The following is a 13611-nucleotide window of genomic DNA, read 5'->3' as shown; positions in this document are numbered from 1 at the left end:
TGAGCTGCTGGGGGAGATAAGACATAGCCAGAAATAAAGATAACAGAAAGAAGTCTGAACAAATGCTCTGAGAGATGTGTGAACAGAAAGCGAGTTAGAAGGGAAATGGAGCTGCTTCTTTTTAAATTTTTTTTCTTTCTTAAATGTGGCCAAAACAAAATGAGATATCAAGTTGTCAGGTTGGCCATACCAACAATAAAACAAAAATCCAAAAGGAAGATAAAATACAATTTGCTTTTAATTAAAATGAAAATAATTAATGATCCAAACTTAACCCTGTGCATTGAAAATATTTCATATATATATATATTTTTTTTTATTGATTTTTTTACAGAGAGGAAGAGAGAGGGATAGAGAGCTAGAAACATTGATGAGAGAGAAACATCGATCAGCTGCCTCCTGCAAACTCTACACTGGGGATGTGCCCGCAACCAATGTACATGCCCTTGACTGGAATCCAACCTGGGACCTTTCAGTACGCAGGCTGACGCTCTATCCACTGAGCCAAACTGGTTTCAGCTGAAAATATTTCTTATTCAAAGATTTATAGTTTGCCAAAGATCTCATTCTACTTGTAACTTCTGCTTAGCAGATGAGTAGGAGCTGGCTGAGGAAACGAGTAGCAAAAAGTTCAAAAAGTCTTACAAGAAATTCCAGGATTAAATGTGTGCAAGTGTACACATAACACATTGAGGAGTAAATACAAAAGGAAGCCAGGCTAAGTGTCTTCATTAAATTCAACACCAAACTATATGAACACATTACATTACTGGTTACAAACAGAGACTTTTAACTATCATTTGTGTGGATATTTCACTTTTTTTTCTTGATAAGATTCTAATTATCAGTAGGCATTATTTTAACATATTATATTTGCTACAACCCACATAGATTTCAAGAATAGCAAAACACAGTTTGTATATGAAAGAGAGAAATAGTAGTGTGTGTGTGTGTGTGTGTGTGTGTGTGTGTGTGTGTGTAGGCACGTGCTGTGTGCATGTTTTGTATTTGGGTAGAAGAGCAGGGGCACAATTGAGGCCACTATGCCTGAGATGTGCTAGACACTGCAATCCGATGGATCACCAAAGGTGTGGACGGCTAAATTCCTGATTAATGTAAGCACATGGGAAAGCCAGTGCTTTCCTTTATGTTAACTATTCATCAAAAGCCTATTCAAAAAGATTCGCAACTGATACTTTGCTCCTTTATGAGCAACAAAAGTCCTCATTTCAATCAGGGTTTATTTTATTTTAAAATCTGAATGCATGTCCTAGAGAAAAAAATGGAAAGGATAAATGAAATTCTATGCCTCCTGCTGTGAGTGCCCTCCAAGACTCTACTATTACACTAAACTCAGGTTAGCTGGGTTGGGATCTCTCATAAAACCAAGTAAAGAGAAAATAGAACAAAAAGGAATGGCATCTTAAACCTCGGCTAATTAATGAAATTTGCAATTGACAAACAATTTTTCAACATCATCATCCTTAGGAAATGTGGCTATCAAATCATGGGCTTCAAAGTGTTTTGCTGCAAAATCAGAAAGCTGATTATTCTTTAAATTGTGACTTAGCCTCACCAAGAAGTCATTCTTTTCATATGTGTGGCTATTAAACAAATGAATTTGAGCTGGGTCTTATTATTTAATCAAAATAAGTGTAACACTCAATAATCAAAATGAGTGTTGTACTACAAAAACAAATACAGCTCAGGAAAACACATTTGTAAATGTCCCAAGTCAGAACTGTAGCCAGGTCTAAGCTCAGCTTTCTACCACACTCTGCAAGGCTATTCTGACCCAGCTGTCCAAAGGCCCTGGATACCTCTATTTTATTTCCCAGTTCATTCACAATCAATATTATAAACACACCACCAACCTTAATTCCAGCCAGCAGTCACAAGATACCTTGGATGAGATCAATAAAGTCTGAAAGATAAACAGAAAGGCATCCCATAAATTTAATCAATCAAATGACTTAGTTTTTTATTTTACTCAGAAAGAAGATAAAATTACTTGGTTTCTTGCACCATAAAATTTACTAACTGACAACACATTTATTTAAAATAAGGGCATGTTATGTAGTTACAAAACTTTAAGCTTAAAATTATTTTCTAGATTTCACTTAAAAACATATATTAAATGTGGCGCCCTGGGGTAGTATGGTACTTGGGCCCTATTTTTATTTTCAGCAGTTTTTATTTACAGTAGGACAATTCTCATGCTTATACTCTGAAATGCCAACCAAATTTTTAAAATAAATTCTGGACTCAATGTACTAACATTTGTCTCAAAAGATGATTAATTAAAAAATAATAAAGCTGATGCATTTGGATTCTTAATTGGATTTAACATCCACAGACAGTCTGTAGATTTTTAGACCAGGATCAATAATCTTATACCTAAAGGCAAAAAAAATAAAAATAAAACAGTCACCAAAGACAATTTCAATGGCAACCTATCCGTGGTCTCACTGCTTCTTCATACAAAGCCTTGCCACTACATTATGCTGAGAAGGACGTTGTCAAATGAAAGTAAGGAAGGAGGTAAATTCAGGACAAAAGCAAACCCCAAAGGCCTGGGCCAAAGGTCAGCCTGTCTTTTGGACAGTTTGTAAGAAATATAACTTTAAAATAACATAGAGTGAGATTATGGACATATATGGTTAAATCTCCAATTAAAAAACAAAAAAATCTTAGCTTAAAAAAAGTTAGCTTCTGGACGTGTGTTTATGGGGTAACTGGTTGGAAGTTAGAATATGTTCCACTTGACATGTTAGAAATAGGTCATTATTGGACACCTAGGTTAAGTCCAAGAGCTAAATTAAACTATAGTGATAACTACTTCATGAAAAGAATAGCCTAAAGTAATATTCATATATTCCAATGAGATGATAGGTTATTCTCGTGACTGTAGGAATTATTTCACTGTGTATAGGTATATCAAATCATCATGTTGCACACCTTCCATAAACATATTTTATTTAAAACATAGAATACTAGTAAACAAAACATGATTAGAAATAAAATTCTTGATTTTTAATCTTAAGGCAGGGGCTGAAGAAAAGTGAACTTTGTCATAAGAGAATAAATGATATGTGGATAAAATTGTGGAGATTTTTTTAAAAGGATTTGGGGACACTTGGAGGGACTTCCAAGAGTAGTGGCTTTAGTATGTCTGCTTCCACTTCAAGCATCTGACTTTATTTTACTTTTTATATAAATATTTTTTGCTATAAAACCAACAGTTCCCAAACGGCTTGCCACTGTACCCGAAGACACCAGAGTAAATTCAGAGAATGGCAAAATGTTTTCAATATATGAAAAAACACAGCAACATCCATCAGGCACCATACAAATGACTAGCTTGAAGCAGTGCACAGTTTCAATGTCAGATTACTGATCATTCCTTTCAACGATACCATTAAGTTTGCAAAATTGTTTTGTTTTATTTTTTAATATATTTTATTGATTTTTTTACAGAGAGGGAGGGAGAGAGATAGAGAGTTAGAAACACTGATGAGAGAGAAACATCGACCAGCTGCCTCTTGCATACCCCCTACCGGGGATGTGCCTACAACCAAGGTACATGCCCTTGACTGGAATCGAACCCGGGACCTTTCAGTCCGACGCTCTACCACAGAGCCAAACCGGCTTCGGCTGTTTTTTTTAGATGGGGTTTAGGATATAAAAGCAAACACTGCATAAATAGTGATGGAAAATAAATTTTTTTTAAAGACTTGAAAAAAACAGTACACATGAACTCTAGGGGATGAAACAAAAAACAAAAGTAGTGGGCACGCTGCATGTATGTACTGTGGAGGTTGAAAAAATAATTTCCCTTCTCTCCTAAAGTCTCCTGGCAGGACTAATACTCAAATTACCACGGGACAGATAATCAGGAGAAAATGACCAAATGGACTATTTGTGTACATACAGGGAACAGGGAGCCCTGGGCAGGTGAGGCTTGTATGTCATTTTGGACCAAGGAGAGGAAGGTAGAGTCTGGGACTTCAGAAGGGAAAGTGGGCCGTTCACAGGCAGAGGAGAAAGAGCAAACATGTGAAAAACCAATTCTTGCTGGACCACCCAGGACCATGGGACATGGAGGAAGACTAACGGACTTCGGTTGGTTCCTTCTTGCGTCCCACATTTAGTTTCTATTGTACTAAGGTGATAGCGTGCTTCCTTCAGGCAAGTCAAAGGGAGGGCCAAAGGTTCTCTGAGTCTTTTGTTTCTTAAAAATAACCAGCCTGCCGAAACCGGTTTGGCTCAGTGGATAGAGCGTCGGCCTGCGAACTGAAAGGTCCCAGGTTCGATTCCGGTCAAGGGCATGTACCTAGTAGGGGATGTGCAAGAGGCAACTGATGGATGGCTCTCTCTCATCGATGTTTCTAACTCTCTATCTCCTCTCTCTTCCACTCTGTGAAAAATCAATAAAATATATTTTAAAAATAAAATAAAATAACCAGCCTAAAAGAATCAGTATCTCATAAAGCACATTTTAGGATGGCAAACTGCTCCCCCTGCACCACATGGATCATCAATCATTGTTCCCTGAGAAAAGCTGGCTCCCCTGTCACTGGGAGCCACGGGCAGACCAGACAGCGGCTTCTGTGTTTGTGTGCGGTTTCAAACCTCCATTCACCATCTGACCACAGCCATTTCTCACTCACAGCCCTATGGCATACTACTAGATCAGTGTCCTGATATCTTTCATCTTCTTTTAAGGAGATTGGATTGTATCTTTTTTAGTCACTTTCAATGTGTACTTTCATAGCAAAAACAAAATGATTGCTTGGGGAATTTTTAAAAACTCAGGCTTCATGTTTCATATTGTGATTTGGGGAGACATTCCAACTTGTTCCCACCACGGCCCCCAACCTTGTCCCATCTCCAAAACTTCTAGTGTGGCTTTTTTTTTCTTCAAAATAGCAACATTCAAATGTCAGCTTCATTTCAAAGATGAATGTTATTTTGGATACATGAACCTTGCCCTTGAATCCACAGGCCTGGCGAAAGAAGAGCACACAGCAGAGCATCCATAGGCGTTTGTTAAGGGAACGAAGGTGCTTACTATTGTACCTTCCTGGGCTTTGTCAAGTTTCCATGAACACTTGAACATCAATCTTTTGGGCAGAAATAAGACAACAAGTCCATCCTTGCCCCACCTCACTTGCATCAAAAATATTTCATGGAAACAAAGTTCTGAGGAAGAAGAGGTGTTCCATTTTGAGCTGATGGACTCATGTCCTCTTGGGGATTGTGTTTGCTTGCTTTTCTCATTTGAAGGGGGGCATTTCTATGTGCAGCATCAAAAGCAGCTGCTTTGTAAATTAACTCCCCCTACACACACACACACACACACACACACACACACACACTCTCTCTCAACCCAGTTATTAAGCAAATAGGTCCAGAAGAGTGGAGATTTATGTAGCCCTCAGGCTCAGCCCTCCCTGTGAACATCTGCCATTTCAAACACACAGGTTAAGGCTTCTGTGTGGTGTCTTGCTGAACAATGCCCTAAGCATAACTCTCATTAAATTATTATCTGCTGTCTAGGAGCAGAGTCAGCATCTGCTCCTAGGCAGCTTAACTTAGCAGCCTTTTCAAAGCACCACTTCTCCATCCTCTAAGTCTGCATCTCCACACACACACACACACACACACACACACACACACACACACAGACTCTCACACACACAAAGGAAATGTCAGAAAACAATCTAGAGAATTAACTGCTAAAGCTTTTATCTTTCTCTTTCTCCAGTGAGACATGATCTCATACCTACGCATTACAAATCATATTGTGATGGTCAGATCAAATTATAAATCCTACAGCAAACTTAAGTATGGCTGGTTACAGCTTACCCTGTAACCAGGCTTACTTAATAAAGAGCTAATATGCTAATTAGACCGAACAGCCAGAAGACCTTCCAGACGAAGCTGGGGCTGCGAGAGCTGGTGGAGCCCCTTGCACGAATTTCATGCATCGGCCTCTAGTGAGGAATAAACATGGAAGGTATCAGACATGTTTTAGACGTTAGTTTATCAAGGTCAACTGTCCATTGAAAAGCCATCTCTCACGGGTTCTGTGCTTCTCCCTTCTTCAAGTGACACTGGAGTCTGAATTTACAGAAACTGTTAGCACATCAGTAACAGAAAAGTGACTGCTTGCATTTCGTTTTACAGATACAAATTCAGGGAATATTGCCATTGCAAGGCAAATTAAACATAAATTCTAGTCTTTTAAATATACATGTGTGCTCTCATTTCTATATAGTCTCTATATTTTTAAAATACATAGACGTTTTCTTTCTGATACACTTGTTTACTGTGTCAGAGATCCAAAGTTTTTTGTCATCTAAGAGCATACTTAGACTCTAGTGAGATGGAGGTGGTTATGAAAAGACAAAAGGCCATGATACAGAGCAGAACACATCTGCTGTGGCAAAGAGCTCCCAGAGATGAGAGAATGGGGAGAAGATGAAATCCTGTTGTAGAGATACGGATTCACAGAAGGTGCATGTGAGTTGGGCCCTGAAAGAGGCAAAAGACTTCGATCACTGGGGATGGAATGGGAGGAGACCAACGCAGACAATGCACTCAGCAGAAACAAAGCAGTGAAAGAATCGAAGCTCAGGGGATGTTTGGAACAACCCCTGCAATACCACCTGCTAGAGAAACACACAAGAGCAATAACTGTCTGAAAGGCAAGGCTGAGTCTTTAGAGAGAGTAATGACCTTGAATGAAAAGCTGAAGAGGCTGTATAGTTGAATATGTTTAATCTTGTGTGCTAACGTGAACCACTGAAGGTTTTATGTTAACAACTGCATAATTAGGACATCTAATATGGCAGGGCTGTATAGATTGGATCGGAGATGAGAAGAATTAAAGGACACTAGCCCTCCTTCAGAAGTCCATGTGAATGGCAATGGCCAGTCAACTCAGGTAGAGACTATCAATGCAAAGAAGGAAGAATGCTCTAATGACTGCACTAGGCCAGTGTCTCAGTCCATCCCAGCGGCCATAGCTGAGTGTCACAGACTGGGTGCCTTACGCAATAGCGATGTATTTGTCACAGCTCGGGAGGCTGGAAGTCTGAGATCAGGGCGCCAGCTTGGCCTGGTTCTACTAAGAGCCCTCTCCTCCTGGGGTCCCAGCTTGTAGACATCCGCCTTCTCCTTGTGTCCTCACATAGTCACTGTCAAATCAGGGCCCCACTTTTGTGAACTTATTTGACATAATAAGAATACCCACTAAAAGCCTTATCTCTAGGCACAATCACACTTGAGGTTAGGGCTTCAACACAACTCAGTCCACAGCAGTGTGTACAACCTACGGGGCTTAGGGGTCAGTTGGTTATGAAAGGAATAGGATGGAGAAAAGGAACCAAGAGAATTCAGAGGATTTGAGCCAGCCTCCCAGGAAATGGGGTCATTCTTAGAAACGGGGAAGGCTGAAGGAAGACCAGGTGGCCGAGCAAAAGTAGAGAATGATAAAGGAAGTTTTTATTCATGCTATATTTCAGTTTCCTACAGAATAAGCAAGGGAAGGTATTCATCAGACACTTCACCTATTCATGGGGCATATGTGATATGCAAAAGAGTGAAATCTTACTTAAAATTAAAACAAAACAGAAAGGAATGAGAATTGTGCTGATATATTTAGGCTAAAATATATCAAGACAGAACCAGACCTGTATGTGTATGTTCCAGATCACAGCCTTAGGTTGTCTAGCCAGCCCACATTATGGAATATTTAATCAGATTTTGCCGTGAGATAGCGATCATGTTCATGGAGTCCCGGCTGATTGTAAACCCACATTGTTCTTAATGAATGCCATATCCTGCCTCCCAGGCGGTGGGCTACTCTGGGCCAGTGACCCAGCAAATCCATGTTTGCGTCATAATGCGGTGTATGGCACAAAGTCAGGGATGCGTAAATGTCGAGTGAGTCACCCCCGGAAAAAGAGGCTGAGTCATGGGCACCTCTAGACTTTGTATTATTCACGTAACACAACAGCACAGGAGGCTAGGCAAGAGGTTCGCCTCTTAATAGGATGTTCGGTACTTTACATGCTCACTGTAGGTTCTGCAACAATGACTGGAAGTAAAGGTGAAGGCTAAAGAGGACCAGTTGCATGCTGGGAAATTATATCTAATTCACCCATCTACTGTAACAACACTGGAGAAAAATGAGCAGGTGATGCAGGAACTAGAAATAATAATAAGAACACATTTAAAATGAATAATTTTCAATGTCAAACAGTTCCTATGTGTACATGTCAGCAATGATATTTTTCAGTTCTGCATGGTGGACAAATGGTGGTGATGCAGGTCCGACCATCTCTGGTTTGGTCCTGGGCATCCTTCAGCGATGGCACAGCTGCTGTCTGCTAGTATGGTTTGACATTGAAATTGGGACTCAAAAGAACTGTTGGCCCAGAAAAAAACTCACTACAGACTGATTCATTTGCTTCTCAGCGTAACCATTATGGTTCATCTCATTTTCGGTTCTTATAAGGGTATTTCTTGTATCACATGATCTCATGCATCAAAAACAGACCTGAAGACAGGGAAGCATCAATCACTGTCAAACCTCAGAGGGAAGGAAGGGGAGGGTGGGAGGAAGGGGGAGAGATCATGTATGCATGCATATAAGCCTAGCCAGTGGCCATGGACAACAGGGAGATGAGGGCATACGAGGGGAGGGGTTTGGGATGGGAATGGGGCGATGAGGACAATTATGTGATAGCTTAATTATTAAAGAAATTTTTAAAAAATAATAAAGTGAATAATTTTCAAATGACTCAGTCATGGAATTTGTTTCATGAAAACTATAGTAGTCCAATAAGCCCTCACTGAAGGTCTTCAATAGGTTCTTGGAAGCTGTGACTTTGGGTGAGAAATGTGTACCCCTGACTGGAGATTTATGATAAATAAGAGTTAAGAGTCACGAAAACATCACCAAACTTCTGAATAAAAACCCAAAGCACTTCTAATATTAATCATTGGAACAAATGTGAGCTATATATTCATTTGAGAAAGAAGAAAAACAAGTAAGAGAATGACTTTCCAGCCCACTTATTCCATTCAGAGTCACCGGTGGGTGGAGCCTGTCTTGGCAGCTCAGGGTGCAAGGCAGGAGCCAGCCCTGGACAGCACCCCTTCCCCCACAGGGCCACTCCCACCCACAGGCACCCAGGCTGGAGCAATTCAGACACAATTCACACGCCTGCGCATCTGTGGGATGTGGGAGGGAACCCGAGTGCCTGGTTTGAACAACACAAGTTGGAACTGCATGAGTCCACTTACATGCGGACTTTTTTTTCAATAAATACATATGTAGCTTCCTTATGATTTTCTTAATAACATTTTTCTAGGTTACTTTATTGGAAGTATACAGTGTATAAAGACATTAACAAAATATACGTTTACTGACTATGTTATGGGTAACGCTCCCTCCCAGTTAACACCAGCTATCGGTTAAGTTTTGGGGGAGTCAGAAGTTACAGACAGAATTTTGACTGCACAAGAGGTCAGCACCCCCAACCTCTGTGCTGTCAAGTGTCAACTGTATTTTCTTCTAATATTTTGTTTTTAAGTTAGGGCACTGATGGGTTTTCTTCACTGCATAATTCCTTAAGGAGTTCTGGTATATTCAAATTCAGGTAATGCCATATGGGTATGCATGCTTTAGAAAAACTGAAAGAGAACAAATAAAAATTTTTTGAAGTGAAAAGAGCCCATTCTCCTGTGGTTCCTTCTTTAAGATTTTTATAATGGTACAAAAATTTTGAAAGACAGCAGTATTTATTTTTTAGGAAACTTTTTTGCTGAAACTACCTAATGTCAGTGACAAAAAGGCCATTCATAGCCTCATCCTAAGTCCTTTTGTATGTTTTTCCTTCTTTGTAATTTTTATTTTATCAGCGTTGGGCGTACATGTAGTTTAAGAAGTTAATTTACGCAAGGCTTATGATGAAACTCGGCAGTAAGTAGTATGAGTTATTTGAGGCCTACACTGTGTCTGAATAACACTGCATTTATATTGATAATGAGGTAATACAGTGGAATGATGATGGAACCTGAAAATGCCAATAAGCTTATTTCTTGCAATATGAAAACTTATCTACTCACTCAAATCACCAGACTTTAGAATCTGAGGTTTCCACCTGGCCGGTGTGGCTCAGTGGATGGGCTTTGACCTATGAACCAGAAGGTCACGGTTCCATTCCCGGTCAGGGACATGCCTAGGTTGCGGGCTTGGTCCCCAGTGTGAGGTGTGTAGGAGGCAGCCAATTAATGATTATCTCTCATCATGGATGTTTTTATCTCTTTTCTCTCTCTCCCTTTCCCTTCCTCTCCGAAAGCAATAAAAATATATTTTAAAAAATAAAATAAAATAAAATCTAAGGTTTCCTTTTAAGTTATTTTTGTAAAGTGAATGCATTATTTGTTCAAAGTCTTTCGCAGAGCACCATCTCAGTAGTGGATTTACAAGTGGGATGCATGTGCGGCACCCATCGAACAGGCAATATGCGGGTTGGGCCCCGCATCAAGATGTCTCTTAAGATGAATGCCGCACGCTCACAAAGATCAATGCCACAGCCTAGATTCTTCTCAAATTCGGAAAGTCCATATTCTCCTAGCCTTACCAAACGTTTTTTTGTTTTTTATCATCTCCGTGAAACCTGCATTTCTAAGGGGAAACAGCTACAGGCAATCCTTAAACAATAAAGCAAATCTGTTCCCCAAAGCTCTAATTTCCTGAAAACTCCACTAACAAGCCAAGCTGGTGCATTCCGCACATTGCTGGACCCACTTCTCTGAATCTGGTACCTTTCGCTGCTGCCTATGTTGTTACAGCTATTTCCAGCATAATTTAATTAAAAATGGCAAAATCCAAAAAGAGGTATAAAATGGCTGTCTTTGAAAGTACTTATTATAAGGAACATTTTCATTCATTTTAATATTAGTATGGTATTTCATGTTACACACAAGGGACCAAAAAAAAAAAAAGTCAGAATTTGTACATAACCATGAGAAATCCTATGTCTGGAACAAACGTAACTGCAGCAAAAGTTAAGGTTTCCTGTAAGTCTAAAAGCATTAATGTAGGAAACAGATCTGCAGCGACCACATGTGAAATAGTAAGTGCTTTCTCAGACGCCACCCTCCCTCAACCATACTCACCACGGGTTAAAGCTTCAATTTCCCCCGAAGCAGCAACAGACCAAAAAGCATTACAGCAAAATGAAAAGAGCTTAAATGAACGGTACACCTTTTCCCTATAATTCACACATAGGTAGTCGTATACTTACACATTTCCAGCCATTTATTTAAATCTATAAGGGAAATATTCAAATGGTGGTTAAAGTTCTAATCCTGCCAATTTAATGCCTCATATACTTGAATGACTGCTGGACAGCTAACTGGAATGTTTATGGCCTGACTGTGGTCTCAGACACTGCTTCGCCAGGATTTTACTCTAAGGCTGTTTTCCCAACAAATGGAGTTAGCTGTTTATCCTTTTTACTGATGACATTTGAATACCTGCGTGTCTAGGGACAGAGATAGAATGGTGGTCAGTACGTTGACAAGGTCCCTGCCCTTTTGGGACTTGCATGCCTCTAATAAAACACAGGCGCACGGGAGAGCCAGGACTGCTGGGAGGAAAGAACGCAGGGAAAGGGGTGAGTGAATGATGGTCGGGAGCTCTTTCTATCCCCCATGTCAGCAGCAAGAAAGAAGGAGACGCTGAAATTGCATTTATCAAAGCAAGAAAACTAGACCCTCATTTGATGGGAACATTTCAACCAGCAGATCCCTGACCTTCAGCTACTCCTCAAGTGAAAAGTGTAAAGGTGACACATTCACGGGAAGTCTGAAAGGGCACAGAGAGCACACTTTGGAGAGCGGGGTAGGGTTTTAGCAGTAATACTTCTGCCAACACCAGAACTAAAATCTTACATGCCTAGGACTTACGTTCTTCCACATACAGACTCACTTAATCCTGTAAACTAAGACACCTCCGTTGACCTAGATTGAGTTGACTCTCAGACATGACGCCTGCTTCCCAGTGAAAGGTAATCTTTAGTAAAGGGCTATCCTCCATTGTTAGCTCGCCAGAGTGTCAAATGTCACATAAGGAAGAAAATAATCAAAAGGCAAAGGAAAACAAATGATCTCATTTTTTCATATCATCATGCCAATGAAATGTTTCCAAATCATAACATATGCTTCATTTCCCAACTTTTGACTGAAGGATAATTAAAAGAAGTTACAGAAGATGGGTTCTAGAATCCATCCAGAATGAATTGATTAAACCTCCTTGCGTGGGCCAGGCACAAAATGATTTCCAATCACATCATGTCTTCAGCTGAGGGGCTGGAGGGGACTGAGCTCTGACAGCAGCTAGGCAAGGCAGGCCCTGGCCCCTGTGACTCACACGAAGGAGCCGGAAGGAGCCCGCACAGCAGGTCACTTTGCCACGTCTCAGCACCAGGCAATTGGCGACCCGGTGCCCCAGAACAGTAACTATATACACTCGTTAGCAGGCAGAGACAGTCAGAGGCCTCTCCCTGTGGGTAATGAGGAAGCCAATTACCAACTCCTGTTGCGTGTGTGTCCTGGGCTATTGTGCTTCCCTCTGCCTTCAGGAACTGAGCTGGAAGATTTCAGTTCTTCCACAAGAATGGTTTTTCACTGATGGCTGACAGGGGCCCTTTCAATAACCCAGGAGCATTCTTTCCTGGCCATCCCAAACCCAAAGGGCCAACGTGCTCTAAGGCAGCCTGGAAACACAAAAGAAGTCTTTCCAGTCTTGCAGTCATTTGCTCCCAAGCAAATAAGGTTCTGTGGAAATGACCTTGACTTCCTGGTGGCAAATGGAACCCACTGACCACACATCAGCAAACACCCACCGCTGTAGAGGGCAGCCTGTGCTCGATGCTACCCTCGGGGGCAGGTATTTTATTTATTTGTTTTTAATATATTTTATTGATTTTTTACAGAGAGGAAGGGAGAGAGATAGAGAGCTAGAAATGTCGATGAGAGAGAAACATCGACCAGCTGCCTCTTGCACACCCCCTACCGGGGATGCGCCCGCAACCAATGTACATGCCCTTGACTGGAATCGAACCTGAGACCTTTCAGTCCGCAGACCTACACTCTACCGCTGAGCCAAACCGGTTTCGGAGGGCAGGTAATTTATTGTTTTCACAGTCAACACCACAGGCACCCACAAGTGTTATACTCATTTTTTTTCCAAATGCAAACAAATTTGTCTTTATATCATACTTAGGAAGGTAAGAGGGTGTAGGGCCCTTACTCTGATATTTGAAAAAGAGAATCGAGCTCCAGGAGATTAAAGGAATGTCCTAAGGCCATATACCTGTCAGAAGCGCCATGTGGTCCAGCACCAGAGTTTCCAGATGGGATGATAACCTGGGTGAGGTTAAGGGAACAGGCAGAAAATGCTGCCTCACCCATCAACCTTCCGGAAGGGCTCCAGCCTTGACAAAAATCTCTCCCAACTGTCACACACCTTTCCAGGCTCTGTGCATTCTATTCATCCTCCCGCGATAAAACACTGAGAACTAAAATATA

General features: G+C 40.9%; 1 protein-coding gene across 29 annotated transcripts in view; it reads right to left on the bottom strand.

The window, feature by feature from the left end:
* Nucleotides 1-13611, bottom strand: part of MAP2 (microtubule associated protein 2) — a 223386-nt gene that overhangs the window by 159792 nt on the left and 49983 nt on the right. For all 29 annotated transcript variants that reach the window (XM_084892944.1, XM_084892945.1, XM_084892947.1 and 26 more), the window contains exon 2: nucleotides 1875-1924. The gene's annotated coding sequence lies outside the window, so the exon portion shown is untranslated. The remainder of the gene's footprint in view (nucleotides 1-1874; nucleotides 1925-13611) is intronic.

Source organism: Pipistrellus hanaki (assembly GCF_964339955.1).
Source record: "Pipistrellus hanaki genome assembly, chromosome: 8".
NCBI lineage: Eukaryota > Metazoa > Chordata > Mammalia > Chiroptera > Vespertilionidae > Pipistrellus > Pipistrellus hanaki.
This window is presented reverse-complemented; position numbering and strand designations above follow the sequence as displayed.